The sequence below is a fragment of the Vicugna pacos genome, chromosome 2 (genome assembly GCF_048564905.1).
Source record: "Vicugna pacos chromosome 2, VicPac4, whole genome shotgun sequence".
NCBI classification, from domain to species: Eukaryota; Metazoa; Chordata; class Mammalia; order Artiodactyla; family Camelidae; genus Vicugna; species Vicugna pacos.
The window spans coordinates 110426378-110442109 of record NC_132988.1 but is presented as its reverse complement, the minus strand read 5'-3'; the positions used below and the strand labels follow the sequence as shown (position 1 = coordinate 110442109).

Here is a 15732-nt window from a genome sequence, read left to right as displayed (position 1 = left end):
ATATCTGAACTCCTCCTGCCGCAGTCACAATCCAGAATTCCTAGTGTGACACCATGGAAACAGAGCTAGCTTTCTCTACAGAGCACACAAGTGACCCTGCCTCTGGCATCCTCCTTGGATGAAGAAAAGAAATATTATTAGCTGTAAGTGGGTTGTATTTGACTGCAAGGAATACAGTGGGTAGGCGTATGTTACTTCCCAATTCTAAGAGCTTATCCCATAAGTTCAAGATTCTCACTTCACATCTTGTACCTGTGGGACTTCTCTGGGACTAGGAATGAAAGCTTAGTGACAAGAAGGGCAAGATGAAAAGTGAGAGTGTTTCTTAAAATTTTGAGATGGCTCTTTATTTTGATGTTTATGCACTAGAAATATAGTACATTAGTAATATTTGTTTAGAGCACAGTAAAGTGTGTGAATCCTCCTTAGATACATTAGTTTGCTTGGGCTGCCATAACAAGGTGCCGCAATCTGGGGGCTTAAACAACAGAAATTTATTTTCTCACGATTCTGGTGGCTGGAAGTTCAAAATCAAGGTGTTAGCAGGTTTGATTTCTTCCAAGGCCTTTCTGCTTGGCTTGTAGATGGCTGTCTCCTCCGTGGGTGTTCATGTGGTCTCCCCTCTGTGTGTATTTATACCCTAATCTCCTCCTCTGATAAGGACACCATGTACCTTGGATTGAAGCCCTGTATTACCTAATTTTGACTTATTTTAGCTCTTTAAACCTTATCTCTACATACAGTCACATTTTGAGGCACTGATGGTTAGGAATTCAACATATGGATTGGGGTGGAGTGGACACAATTCAGCCTATAAAACCAGGTAAAGTAGGTATTTATTCTATTTTGCTCATAAGAAAAATTAGCCTCTAAAAATTAAGCTCGTAAGTGGTGTGGTGGGCCCTGTCCCTTGGGCCTTACCGTTTGAATACAGGCTGGCTGACTTCAAACTGCCAGTGTCTGATCCTCATCCACAGGGGGCTTTCTCTGAAGACTGGAAGGCCACTTTGCCTGCCTCTCAGCAAGGCGTGCCCCATTAGCATCCCCAAGGAGCAGCCCTCAAACAACCACTGATGGGAATAGGTGTATAAATACCCCAGCCCCCTCACCCTTCTCATTTGCTCAGTGAAGGGAAGCCTTTGTTGCCCTCTGTAGGGGCTGGCTTGATAACTACCCTTTACTGGCTGCCTTCCCTTGTCTGTGTCACCTCCCCAGCTAGTGTGTCCTTTACCTGCTCGGGAAACTCCTTGACCTTGAGTCCCAGTGTCAGAGTCTGGTTCTAGGGAACTCAGACTAAGACAATGAGCTTCAAACCTAAGTATTTTACTTCAAAATCAGTTCTACCGCACTACAAACTGCAGGTCAAACTATTTGAAATTGTGATATTTGACCGCTTTTGACCTTTTATATAAAAATGGCACTATCATACAGTTCAGCTGAATAATATTGGAGGTGTCTGCGTAGCCTGTACATATAAATAACCACATGAAAATGCATACACACAAAAAATAGACATACATATGTGTAATATAAACATAATACACTTTTTATCATGCCAGCAGGCCATCCATGTGATCTGTTTAAAGCAAAAGTCTTTGTGTCTCTCTTCTACATTAAATCCTTCACTAACTGTATCACTGCCATGGCAAAATTCAAGTTCCATAGAATGATACAGATACCCCATTATTTTCTGGCTCCAGGCTTTTCCTCCATCTGTCCTCTGCCCTCTTTGTTTTGTTTTGATATTACTAAACTGCTTAGAATTAAATAACAAAAGAAAGAGAAAACACTGTATTATTTCACAAATCCTTGCCCTTCCCTACTGGTAAACGCTCTTTTATCTTTCACAGCTCAACAGCCAGAAGCTTTTTTCCTGTCTCCCTTTTCCCAGATTGAATGAGTCCAGTCCTCCCAGAAACCACCTCTTTACGTTGGAGATGAATCCATGGTTGTATTAATCACTTTGAATTACAACATTTTTATTTGCTTGACTGTCTTCTCAGAATGCAAGCTCTTGAGGTCAGTGCCTGGTTCTGATCATCTCTGTATGGCCAGCATCTATTGTAGCATGTGGTACATATGTAGTAGGTACTCATTAAGTGACATTGAATGAAGAGAGGTCAGAACTTGAACTTTGCTATCTAGGCTTCAGTAAAGTATTGTGCAGACGGTATATGAATAACGCCCATTTCTTTACACCGCATAGTGACTATCTACTCAGAAAACAAAATTAAAGGCATGACCTTCTGATAACCTGGTCCAAAACCAGATCTGAATGTTTAACCCAAAGTATCCTGGGAAAATGGAGTTATGCTCAAACTGTGAAGTCTGAAGTCAGACTCCCTGGGTTCAAAACTCCTGCTCCACCGCTAACCAGTGGTGCCACCTTAGGCAAATTTCTTGAAAGCTCCTGTGCTTTAGTTCTTCCATCCTCAAAGGCAGGTAATAAAAACAACCCATCTCAGAGTTGTTGTGAAGATGTTCCATTAAGTACGTTGAGGCTATGAATGGCTATGATGTTAGCAATCCCACAGCATTTCATCTGGGATTTCATGCAAACACTGAGCCTCAGTCTCCACATCTCTACTCAGGGGATAATGCATTAATTAACATAATAAGTGTTTCCATGTCTGTGTGCCAAGCACAGTGCTGTGCCTAGGGAAACAGCAGTGATGAAGATTGGCCCAGGGCTTCTCTTCATGCTGTTTCTTGTCTAGTGAAGAAAAACAAACCGGCAATTCCAATATCGTGTAGAATGTGTGGCCGGTAAAGAGTGTTCTGGAAATCCACAGGGATGATAACTGCCCTCAACTAGGAGATTGGGAATGTGCTGAGAACAGAGGGTGAGCTGAGGTGGAGGAAAGAGGCAGAGAGCCGAGAAGCTATGTTAAAAAGTGTGGAGGCTTTATCTTAAGAGCAATGAGTTTTAGTCTGAGAAAGACCATGATCTATGTGCATCCTAGTTGGATTATTCAGGTGGCGATGTGCAAAGTGGAATTTGCTGGAAAGCAGAGAGGCAAGGCAGGAGCAGGTAGATCTCGGAGGTGGCGTTTATAGCTGGCCATCCAGGCAAGAGGTGTTGGAAGCCTGAACTAGGAGAACAGCAGGGGACAAGTATGTTGGTTTCCTAGCCTGCCGTAACAAAGCATCACAAACTGGCTGGCTTAAAACAACAGGAATGTATTCTCTCACAGTTCTGGAGGCTAGGAGTACAAAATCAAGAGACTGGCAGAGCCATTCTCCCCTTGAAGGTCCTAGGGGAGAATCTTTATCTCTTCCTAGCTTCTGGTGGATGGCCACCATCCTTGGGTTCCTTGGCTTATAGACTCTAATCTCTGGCTCCATAGTGACATGGCATTCTTCCTGCATGTCTCTGTTTCTGGGTCCAAATTTCTCTCTTTTTATAAGGACACCAGTCATGGGATTAGGGCCCACCTTAATCCCATATGACCTCATTTTAGTTTGATTACATCTGCAGAGGTCCTATTCCTATATAAGGTCACATCCACAGGTACTGGGGTTTAGGACCTAAATGCATATGTATGGGAGACAAGATTCAATCCACAAGAGCATGGAACCAAAAAATTGAACTTGGGCGACATGGCCAGGTATTGATTCATTGGGGATGGCAAGGAGTACAAAGGAATCAAAGCTGTGGTTCAGAACGCTGACGAGGGCAAACAGTGGGTGACAAGTGAATACCTGGTGAGCAGTGGTGCAAGTCAAGTAAAAAGGAACTTGGGACAAGAGTAAATTTCAAGGGACAGATGATGTGCTCAGTTTTAGGCTGCTGGAGATACCACCTGTAGTCTCAAAACCCTTTAGGGCCAATTCTCAGAGTAGAATTTGAGATTTGAGGAAGACTGGATTTCTAGAAGGCACAGCTTCAGCAGTAAACACTAAGCGACAAAGTTTGAGATGACAAAGAAGTGAAATGTTTTGGCAGATTTGAAAAAGCATGAAATTTGGAATGATAAGCTTTGTATTCCAAGTGCTTAGAAATTATACACATGAAAGAAGCTCACCTTATATGCATTTAGGATTGCCAACTTTCTAGAGTAATATAATGGGGACTCAATGTTTGGGTAATACTGTAGTTTGTAGAATATGACCATATATATGCCATTTTTCCTCAGCTCCAGGATCACCCTCCTTAGAAAGCAGAAGTCTACGAGAATTTGTGGATTTATGTCTTCTGTCTTTAGTATTATTTAATATTATTTTTCCAGAGAAAGGGAACAATATGTATTCAAAAATAACTTGACATTGTTAGATTATAAAGTCCTATATGAAAGCAAAAAAGTAATGGCAAAAGAGAACTAAACAAAATTTTGAACCTAAAAATGAAATTCCAAATATTGTTTTTAAAATATTGACTAGATAAAAATCAAGTAAAATAACAGATTTATCTCCAAATATTTAAAGAGGAGGGGGTGTGAATTTACATTTATAGTACCTAAATGTTATCATAACAATAAAGAGGACTTTGGAATTACTTAATTCATTTCCCTTTTTCCTTGATTAGCTATATTTAATTCAGTACTTCACAAAGTTTACTCTATACGTGTAAATAAATATTATATTTTTAGATAAGAGGAGGTGATGGTAGGAATTGTAAATGAAGTTAAATAGATTTACTTATGCAGAACTTCTCAGGGCCTTTGATACATTAACATATATACTGAATCTCTAAGAGGAACTATGGCTGAATGAATAGCCACAAATTTATTTGATCATAAAACCCTTTCATCACATAAGATCCTGAAGACATGCATGTTGTAAAATATACTTTGGGAAACAATCATTTTAGTAATGGAAATTGGTGAACATTCACCTAATTTTGAGAATCAATAGTCTTAGAGATTCCTGAGTTTCCTTCAATATCTCATTTCTATATTTAACTTTAATAGCATCCACATTTTTTTTTAAATGTGACAAATTTCAGCTCCTACAATGTAAACTATCCGTCAATAAGTATTTGTTGAGAACTTTGTGCTGGGCACTGGTCTGCTTAGCAGGCTTCTGAAGATGCGTAAGTCAGCACATGTGTCCAAACAAAATGTGTCCTTTCTAACACTGATGTCTTATGTTCACTCATCCTTCTGAATTCCACATTCAAGAATTGCAATTTTTTAAATATAATTTGAACCCTCTTCCCAATGCACTTTCCACTGGGCAGAGATTTAAGAGTTTGTCAGTTCAGTGTCCTCACTGTAAAGGAGAAGAGTGAGACACAGAAGGGGAAATACCAGATCCAAAATGACAGAGCAGGTAAGACGGAGGTGAGATCAAACTCAAGTCCAATCAACCACCTTATTTTCACCACACCAGCCTGGCCTTCCCTTTGCTCAATTCTGAGTGCTCAATGAGCTACTCAAATCCTTAGGTTGTAGAGTCCACATCCTTAGAACAATAGTTTGACTGATTCTTGATACAATGCAAAGAACTGCTTGCAGTCCCAACACCCAAAACCTCAATCCATGGAAAGTGGCTGGGATGGAGACAAGTATAGATTTAAATCCCATCTCTGCCACTAATTTAGCAATGAGAATTGGGACAAGTTTCTTAAACTCTGGGCCTCAGTTTACTTGTCTCTTGAAATGGGGGCAATGCTAATGACAACTACTGCAATAATAATGAGGCTACAGGAATGAAATACCTGGTTCGATAAATATTATTGAAATTGAACGTTGAATTGATTATATTAATGAGTTCACTATGTTTAATCTCATCTCCTAGAACCCATAGGATCTAAGGCGAGGTTGGCCAGCAGGTTACTTCCCTCTCCTCCACAGAACCCTTCCCTGGGAGGAAGGGGAAAATAGAGTGAAAACAAGATACAAATTAACATCTCAACAAGCTGTCCCATTATACTCAGCGGATCACACATTGTTTCACTTTATAAACGTCTTATTTTTAAGCCCTTTGAGAACAGGGAATATGTTTTGTTCCCTTTTGTATCATCCAAGCACATTACATAAAGCTGTTCTTAACACAAAGCCTCCCATATGCTACGCACCTATTGTCTACAAGCTAGAAGAAGAAATAAATAAATACAGGAGTCCTATGGCATTTCCACCCCTATGGCCCTGCTCCATGTCTCTTTTGTATCTTCCTGTGATTTCTTCCGAACCAGACCTCCCTTCTGCTTTTCCATAACCATCTGCTTCCATCTTTTATTGGGCAGTTTTGTTTTTCTCCCTGTATCAAACCACCAGCATTGAATCAAGACTTGCTACAAAACAATCCAGCCAAGCCTCAGCTTGGACAAAGAATTATCCCCAGCATTTTAGCAGATCCCAGCTAAATAAAGCATATCATACTTTCGACAAAAAGGCAACATTGTGTCTCTGTCTCAAGTGAGAGAGAAAAGCAGAGCTTTGAGATAGGAAGATGAGGAGAAATACTACTTACACACTGCAGACCATTAGGCCAGAAGCTAGGAAACGAGAGTGATCCATTCGTTGGGATGTGACACCCCAGAAGTGCTTACTGTCAATGAAACATCCATCTTCCGATCAGCCGGGCAGTGTAAGAGGCGGGCTGCCAACCCCTGCCACCTGAGTCTCATCGCTGACACCTGGGTGCTGCTTTTTCTACTTTATAGTTTATGACAAAGTCTCCAATAAAAAGCCTCCGGGACTTGGACTCTGAAGACACATGTCTGTAATTTCTCTTGTCATCTCACGGGAAGTGAAGATGAGGTGTGGTCACTGTCAGTTACACTGAAGCAGGGCAGTCCTTTCCAGAGATGCTTCAAGGACAGACATCGCTGTTTATAGGCTGGCTGGCAGCACAGAACCTTGCCTACCTAACTCCACTCTACAGCAATTGTTCACCCGCCATGTTTGCTCGCTTGTCTGTACCAGACTATCATATACTTGGGTAATCTTCTCATTGTTCTGTAGTTAGGACCGAGCAAGTCCCACCTCTGCCACTTAGGCTTTTGCATAGCTGCCTGAAGCAGCAGCCTGGGAGACCTTTGAATTGCCTTGTAGATGTCGGATTTCAGACTATGGAGAACTTGAATTCCAAGTGCAGGTCCAACACTAACCATGTGATCCTGGATGAGATGTGGAAACTCACTGAGCATCCCTTTCTTTACTTGTAGGGGGCAATAACCACGGGCAGATAAAATAATTTGTGATATAATGGAAAGATTGGAAAAAAGCCAGCTGTCCCACAAAGGCTGGTTATATGAATTCTGGCCCATCCGTATCTGGGAGCTTCTTCCCCATTCCTAATGTCTCCTCTGATGGAGACGGAGCTCAACTAGAATAATCTCCACCCCTCCTGACCCCTTCTGCACTCTTCCATAGGAAAGGAGGGGTGACCTCTCTAACTGGTGAGTTTGGGAAGAATAAATTGGACAGGCTTAGCTAGTACCCCTCTCCTCTCTCTTAGGAATGAGATGCCCACAGGAGTCCATCCCCATCAGTGTAGGACCTGCCTGTCTAGCACTGCTTGGAGTTGGCTAGGAGATGCTGGATTATTCTAGGGTTCAATATTAGGAAGTCTCCCCATCTTCAGCTTCTGGCTGCCCTGTCCAATATCAGCCTCGTTAGAAATAAAGGTGATACTTACGGCTTGAATAGCTCACGACTCAGGTAGGAAAGATGGTGGCTCTTCTGCAGGTGTTCTCAAAGCTCCAACATCATACCATGGAGTATTATATTACAAATTTAAAATAATTTAACAGATACATGTTTATTGACATAGAATGATAGAATGATGTTTGTTATATGCTGTTAGGAATAAAAAGATTATGAAATAGTATGTATGCTGAGATTCTGGTTTTGTTTAAAATATACACAGTTACTTGTAGGTGACATGTAACAATAGAACAAAAGTCTGAAATGGCAGCATGAACATTTAATAGCAGTTGTCTTGGAGTGGTAGAATGATGGGTGTTTTTTTCCAATATTCTTTGTACTTTTTAAAAATCTAAAATAAAAATGTATTTCTATGGTATTGACAAAAATGCCAGTTATTTATTTGCTACAAAAAAAAAGTCATTTTCAAAATTATCTGAACACAAATGTCTCACAATTACCTTTTCATGAGTTCACTGCCTGGTTTGTTAGCTCAAGTCAGAAGTAATTATATATTTGGTTGGGGGACCATCTGGTGTCACTGACTTTAAATGGGCAAGTTTCCACAGGCTGTAAACCCCTTTGAGTTTCAGAATAGAAAGGAGACAAAAAAAAAAAAAAAAGCTACTTCGAAATTTGAATAATGCTCCATGCTCAGTATGTGTCAAATACAAGGAAAGGGAAAGAGAGATTAATAAACAGATCACATGAAAATGTAGACCTGTCTAGCCAGAAAGAAACTGAGGGTTGCTCTAGCCCGCTGGAGGAAAACCATGGCTGTTCCTTCTCTCTGCGTCCCTGTAATAGAAGTCAGTAATGGATGTTCGAAGATGAGGAAGCTGAAATATCAGGTAGGTAAGTGACTTGTGAAGAGTCACGCAGCTAACAACAGAATCTGACACCAAATCTTTAGTTCGCCCAATGAAAATACTTTCATTAAGCCCTTTGCAAGAGCAAATCCCTGTCCTAGGCCTTGTGGAGCTGCTTCAATGAAAAGAGTATTTAGCTGTCCTGGGAAGTTTACAATGTACTCAGAATGTGTCTTTGATGCATGGCAGAAGGGAACAAAATCATGCAATATAGGAAAAAACTGACCCACAGTGAGAGAACAGAGGAAAAGAAACTAATTGTGGGTTTTTTGTTGTTGCTTGTTTTGGGGGGGGGGTCGGTAATTAGGTTTATTTATTTGTTTAATGGAGGTACTGGGGATTGAACCCAAGACCTCATGCATGCTAAGCATGTACTCTAACCACTGAGCTACACTCTCCCCACTGCTAATCATGACAGGAAAGATTCAGAAGCCCGGAGCTCAATCCACTACACTGTGAAAAATGTATACCATAGATGCAAGCCTAGCTCATTATAGGTGCTCAATGAACACTAATTGAATAAATGAATAAATGAATATTAAAAAGGATATATGCTATAAGAATATATACACTATATATATAAACTCCAAGATAAACCGACAAAATAAAAACACTCCAAGAAGCACATATATCTGTGAAAATGCATAACCATCTAACTAAGCATGACGGTTTCTGAATTCTCTCTTTAGTATGTGTTTCCTACTCTTCGTTTGTTTTGTTGTTTGCTAGTTCTCACTAGCCAATAAGTTAGTGAGCTAAAGGAAAATAACTAAAAATTAAGAAAATCTATCCACTAACTTATTTCTTATCCTTTATGAATGAGAAAAGACTGTATTCATTCAATTTTGGAGGTTTAGTAATTAAACATTTACTTGAATTACTTACTGGTTGTTAAAATATCATTCAGACTATTGCTATTACTATAGAATTTCTAAATATATCATATAAAGTTTTGAAGCCTTAGAGGTGTTGAAAATACAATATAAATAAGGCTTGCTGACTAAACAAAATTGTGAGAAAATATTTATAAAATGGATGAACTAGAAAGACAAGAAAATTTTAAGACACAAAGAGCTTCTATAAGTCAATATGAAAAAAAGATTTTTTTTTCTTAAAAGCATGAAAATCATAAATGAAGAAAAAAAAAAGGCCTTGGCCATAAAAAGAATGCCATTCAGTATTAATCAGCTAAACAAAATAAAACAAGATGTATTTTTTATCAAATCAGATTTTCAAAGATTGAAAATGGCCCCATATTGATAAAGGGGCATGGAAACACAATCTCACATGCCTGAGGGATTTGGCAATATGTATCATGTTGTTTAAATGTACATACTGTTTGATCCAGTAGCTTTACTTCTAAGGAGTCATCCAAAAGAATCAATAAGGATTATGGGAAAGGTGCTTGGTAGTCACAGAGAAAAGAATAATGAAACAGTAGCTAACACTTATTAAACTGTCTACCAGTCACTCTGATATCCAATTTCCATTCATTAACTGTTTTACTTCCCCCAAAATCTCTGAGATAGATAACTGCTACTATCTCCATTTTACAGTTGAGAAAACAGTTTCTTCGAGAAGTTAAGAAATTTAACAAATTTCCGTGGAGATTATGAACGAAAACTCATTGTACCATTTTTTTATAACAGCAGAAACTTGGGCACAACCTAACAGATTAGGTGGTTAGTTTAATAAAAAAAAAAAAGAGGTGTATTTACACAATGGGATGTCACTACTGAAAAGAATGAAGTAGATCTCTGTATCTTGACATGAAGCGATAACCATGATACATTATTGAGTGAAAAAAGGATACAGATATTGTATATATATAATTGTTTAAATATACATAAGCATTTCAATTATGTACTTCAGAATATTCACAGTAATTATCTCTAAGGGGAAAGATTATGAAGTCTGCTTTATGAAATGTATCTTATTTTAGTTTAAATAATTAGCATGTGATACTATGGAGACAGTCCTGGAAAACACTCCTCTTCTCCACTGAGCCCTACACCAGTTGTGAAATATGACAAAACAGTCATGAAAATAGGGCTGAAAATGACATCATCATTACTACAGAGCTCACAGCAGAGGTCCTAGGCTTCCCCACCCTGGGGACATGGTCTTTAAGGCTAAGATTACTGCATGGAAGGAGCTGAGACAAGAGTGCCTCTTTGTCTTTTCGTACTTACTGATCAGATTAAGTCACTTTTCCCCCGTCAGCTGGGCTAGAAAGAGCGAGGGAGCAGAGTGAGATCAAGGTGGTATGGCGAGGTAAGGTCGGGTGGGGAAGAAGTGTTCCCCCTACCCGCAATTACTTACTTAAAAGCTTTGGGGGGCAGAATAAGTGTCTCCAAGTATATCCAAATCTTAATTCCTGGAACCTGTGAATATTACTTATACAGCAAAAAGGACTTCTCAGATATGATTAAGTTATGGATCTTCAGATGGGGAGATTGTTCTGGAATATCCTAAATGTGCTCTAAATGTAATCACAAGTGTCTTTGTAAGAGGGAGGCAGAGGGAGACTTGATTCAGAAGAGAAAAGATACTGGAAACAGCGGGAAAGGAGAGAGAGTTCAGGATGTCGTACTGCTGGCTTTAAGGACAGGGGAAGAGGCCAGGGACCAAGGAATGCAGTGGCCACTAGAAGCTGGAAAAGGTGAGGAAACGGATGCTCCCTACAGAGCCTTCAGAAGGAACCAGCCCTGCCGACATCTTGACTTTTGCCCAGTGAAATGAATTTCAGAATTCTGAATTCCTGAACTTAAGGCAATAAATTTGTGTTGCTTTAAGTCACTAAGTTTGTGTTAATCTGTTACAGTAGCAACAGGAATCTAATACATGTTCCTGAAGAATTCAGTAGCTATGTTTGCATGTTTACAAAGAGTACTCAGAGGGTTCTGTTAACTGTAATTTAGCAGAAAGTAACCCACGTCCCTTCTCTCTCTTACAAATACGCCTTGTGCTAAACTCTGCTTGAAGCAGTGATCAACTGCTGTCTCCAATACAATGAGATCTTATTTACCTGACAGTGGAAAATGGGAAAAGTTTACCAGTGAATTGTCCAGATATGGAAATTTCCTTTTAAAGTTCCCAAAGTTGAACATTGCATCGTTCTGCTCTAAGTTTTCCTTGAAAGAATTATACATTCCCAGTCTTCTTCAGTACACCACCCTGGACAGATTTGAGTCTTCATTTTGTTTGTAACTGTGGGTCATAGATGGGATTGTACAAAGTAGGATCTGTGTGCTGAAATGTCCTTAAGGCATTGAGATGTAATATAGGGCTCTTAAGTTCTGTTTCAGATTCCCCCAGAACTTCTACTGTGTCTGAATTCTTTGGCCGGAGCATTACAAATGTTGCCGTCTCCCTGGCTCTCGAGATGTCTGGTATACCTCCGTATTGCAGCTTCTGTCCTGCTTTTAGCAAGCTCTAGCTTTTCTGGGTTGCTATTTCTAATGTGCGACTAAATAGGAAATCAGAAAACTAAGCTTGCAACAATATTTTCCGAAATAAATAAGAGCTCAGCTTTCTAAGATGCTATCTTGTGAGTAAAAGTGCAGTAGTGCGCTGTCTGAATTGATCTATGTGTTGTTTCTGCAAAAGTCCAGTGGGCTGATTGCGGGTATCTGAAATGATCCATTTGCCAGGCTATGAGCTCTCTGAAGGCCAGAGTTGTATCTTAAAGTAGTAATTATTTAATGTGCACCTAGTATGTATCAGACACTGTGTAAAATGTTTAGAAATCTAATTGTACGTGCACACACACACACACACACCTGATACACACACATGGTAGGTAGTTATTCTATTTCTCATCTTACAGAAATGGAAACTGAGACTAAGAGCTGGAGTGACATGTCCAGAACTGATAAGGAACTGATACCTTGTTGTGGGCACTAGACCACCTTGTATTCTCCGTGGATGATAGAGCCCATGGCACATAGTAGGTGCTCAACAAATGGTGTTGAGATGAACGTGTCTCACTGCTCCCGGTCTTCGCAGAGCGCAGTGCACACAGAGCTCATTCAGGAGAGTGCACGGCACACAATATCCAACTCAAATGTTTGCGAAATGAAAAACTTGAATCATGTCTGTCACTGCATGCATCTCCCTCAAACGGTGCAGTAAAAGGGCAGCGCGTTCACCGCGGATCCCCGGGAACAGAAACCACTAACAAATGTAGCTTGTTAGTCTGCTGTCAGGAGCAAGATTTTTATCAGGAATGTTGTATTTCTGAAGACACCAGAATGATTTCCTCCTAATAAATTTCCATCTTATTCAGAGAAGCTAAGATTCTGCCAGGAGCTCAGAGCCTCCTGGGGGTACGGCTCGGCAGCTTTGTACTGCGGGATTAGATGTGAGCGCACGGCTCGGACAGGCAGGCATGAACCCAGCCGTCGGGGCTCCGGGGGGCATTTAAAACAACCGCTCAGAAGCACACACGCGTGGGGCTGGGTTTCCAACACTCTTTTGAAGAGACCTGAAATGTGGTGGTAATGCGCTTCCCTCCCTTCCAGTAGAGGAGGAACTGGGTTTGTCTGCCTGTCTATTCTGGCAGAAAGGAAAGAGAATATTTTCCTATATTCATTTCAGATTTGATTCACGAAAGTTTGAAACATGGTTAATGCTGCATTTTTTTTTAATTTTTCCATTTTGAGGTTTTTTTTTTTTTTTTTTCAGTTCTCCACTTTCAATACCACTTCCTTCAAATGTGTCATGAAAACACACCCAAGAAGGGATATTCTGAAGACCCTAATGGATTAATTCTTGCAGAGAGCAGATGATAGGTTTAATTGTTCAAATGTGGATGGCGTTTCTTCAAAGGGACGGGCTTAGTCCCTCCCTTTCCCCTTCTGTTTTCAGCCTCTCCCCGGTTCTTTAATAAACAGGAGTTGCGTCTTAGATTCCTTTTCCTCTTTTTATGGATCCCAAACTATATTTAAACCCTAAATTCTTTTCTCTGTTCCCAAGGGATCATCAAGCAGCCTCCTCTGAACAACAAGGAAGGCAATGAAGAGAAATGGTGTGGAATTACGTTTTTTTCCTTTCAGAAATACCACTCCAGCCTGTACACTTACTCTGTTTGTGATTTAGAGGGGCTTGGCACCTCCCTCCCCGCCAGGACTCCCCTGGGAAAAAGGATGAATGGCCATCTCAGTGTTGCATAAAAATTAGTATCAGGTCACAAATTATTGGAGCCTATTAGGGGTTCTTTTAAGTAAATTAAGGCTGTATATCACAGTCTTCCAAGAGGTGTGGGTGCTTCAAATTCTCCAAATTAAAAGAACCTTGAAGATTTCCTGAAATCGAATAGTAAATATGATTAGAAGACAGGGCTGATTGTTACAAACATCGCTTCCCTTTTGTGACAGCCCTGCTTTAAAAAAAATATTAGAAATGAGATGATGGATCTTACAAATGAAGGAATTTCAGCAAAGAAAAGGGATCATATAGTTAGAAAATCATACATCAAGAACACATCACCAATTCTCTAATCCATTAGGTCACCAGGAAATTTAGGAGAATATGCTAGTGTGTGTGCATGTGTGTGTGTGTGTGTGTGTGTGTGCATTTGTATGTGTGCACAGGTGTGTTGTTTGTGTGGGCGTGGATGCTTCAGACCACCCAAAAGCAGTTAATATTGCCTCCAGCCAGACCCATCCGTATTATTGTTCTATGTCTATTTCTTCACTAGTCAGATTTAAGCCAAATTTTACTGTGTTTTCTCTATCTTTCAAGTAGCAAGTTGGTATTATACTTCAGCGTTCATGAACTATCGAGGAAGCTATACATTACTGCCCAGCACGATGACTACAATTCTTACATTTCATCTTGATTTCAGAAAAATTTAGCCACGTTTAGTCATGTTTTCTCAGGGCCAGTGCCTACTTCATGGATGTTCTCACAACCCTCCGCAATGACTCCTTTCCAGAATCATTTGGACTCCGTTCCCTTGGACTTACGTTCCCAACCCTGCCCCTCCCCATTCTTCTGTTGAAAGGGTCATCGCGGAACAGGACCTTCTGCTTACAGTTTGAGCTTCACTTACAAGGAAGATTGTCCCTATGGCTGCTCACCCCTCCTACCACATCACCATTCCAGAGGCCCATCCGTCATCTGCTGCCCCAGTTCTTCCTGGATGATGTCGGGGGAAGAGCCCTGCACTGGGAGGAAAGAGCCCTGCATCCCGCGTCCAGTTCTGCCACCAACACTAGCAGCTGTGAACAGTGCTTGGTCCTCAAGTGACTCAGCTCATTTCATCTCTAAGATGCTTGATGAAGAGGGTACTGGTTCAAACCCATTTCCGACCCGGAAACTGAGGCTCAGAGAAGTTAAATACTTTGCCCAGGGGAGCAGCTGGGACTTGAATCCAGGCATCGAGACCAATGTTGCTGGCTTGGAAAGAACCACCCACCAGCCCAGCGACTGTCTGTGAAATGAGACAGACGTTTGACCATTTAACCTCACTTCTACATTTCCTTCTAGCTCAAATAGTTTATGAAAGTTTCTGTTTCTCTAGTTTTAAGTCAAATTTTAAAGAGGAAGCCAAAGACCTTGTTATGCTTTGAGGAAGGCAGCGCCACACTGAGGGTCTGCAGTAGGGTTCTCAGAGGTTTTATGCACATATTCTCAAGCACAAGAAGTTAATACAAATCCCAAGCAAAATGCAGAATTAAAAAGAATACCTAGGGGGAGAGTATAGCTCAGTGGTAGAGCACATGCTTAGCACGCATGAGGTCCTGGGTTCAATCCCCAGTACCTCCATTAAAATAACTAACTAAATAAATAAACCTAATTACCTCCCCCCACCAAAAAAAAAAAAACCAAAAATAACAGAAAAACAAAAAAAGGATGCCCAACCCCGGCTTGAAAATATTGAAGGTGAGATTACAGATGGTTTCCTTCTTAATTTCTGCCTGTGAATTTCCATATACCATATTTGTAAAATCTTACTCTTTCTACCTGTTTTCCAATACAGACTTGGGTGTAGCATTTGTTCATTTGCCAAAAAAAAATTTTTTTAACACTTAGAAAAATAAAATTCCAGAAAGACATACAGCAAATTACTGACATTTTCTTTGGGAGACCAGAAGCTCGAAACTCTTTTTGTTTGTTTTGTTGTTGCATCTGATTTTCCCATGAATTTGTATGACTTTTCTTAAAAGAAGCATAAAGAACAACAAATTAAAAAAAATAAAAACCAAGCCAACAAAAAAGCTCTCTTTGCCTTCTTCCAAAATTCCTGTCATTTCAAATTGAGGAAG

General features: G+C 40.2%; 1 long non-coding RNA gene across 1 annotated transcript; it reads left to right on the top strand.

The window, feature by feature from the left end:
- The first annotated feature begins 54 nt into the window (after positions 1 to 54).
- On the top strand, positions 55 to 13369 carry LOC140700594 (uncharacterized). Its single transcript, XR_012079017.1, has 3 exons — positions 55 to 143; positions 1851 to 2019; positions 13148 to 13369. It is a non-coding gene; the product is annotated as an uncharacterized lncRNA (long non-coding RNA).
- Positions 13370 to 15732: the final 2363 nt, after the last annotated feature.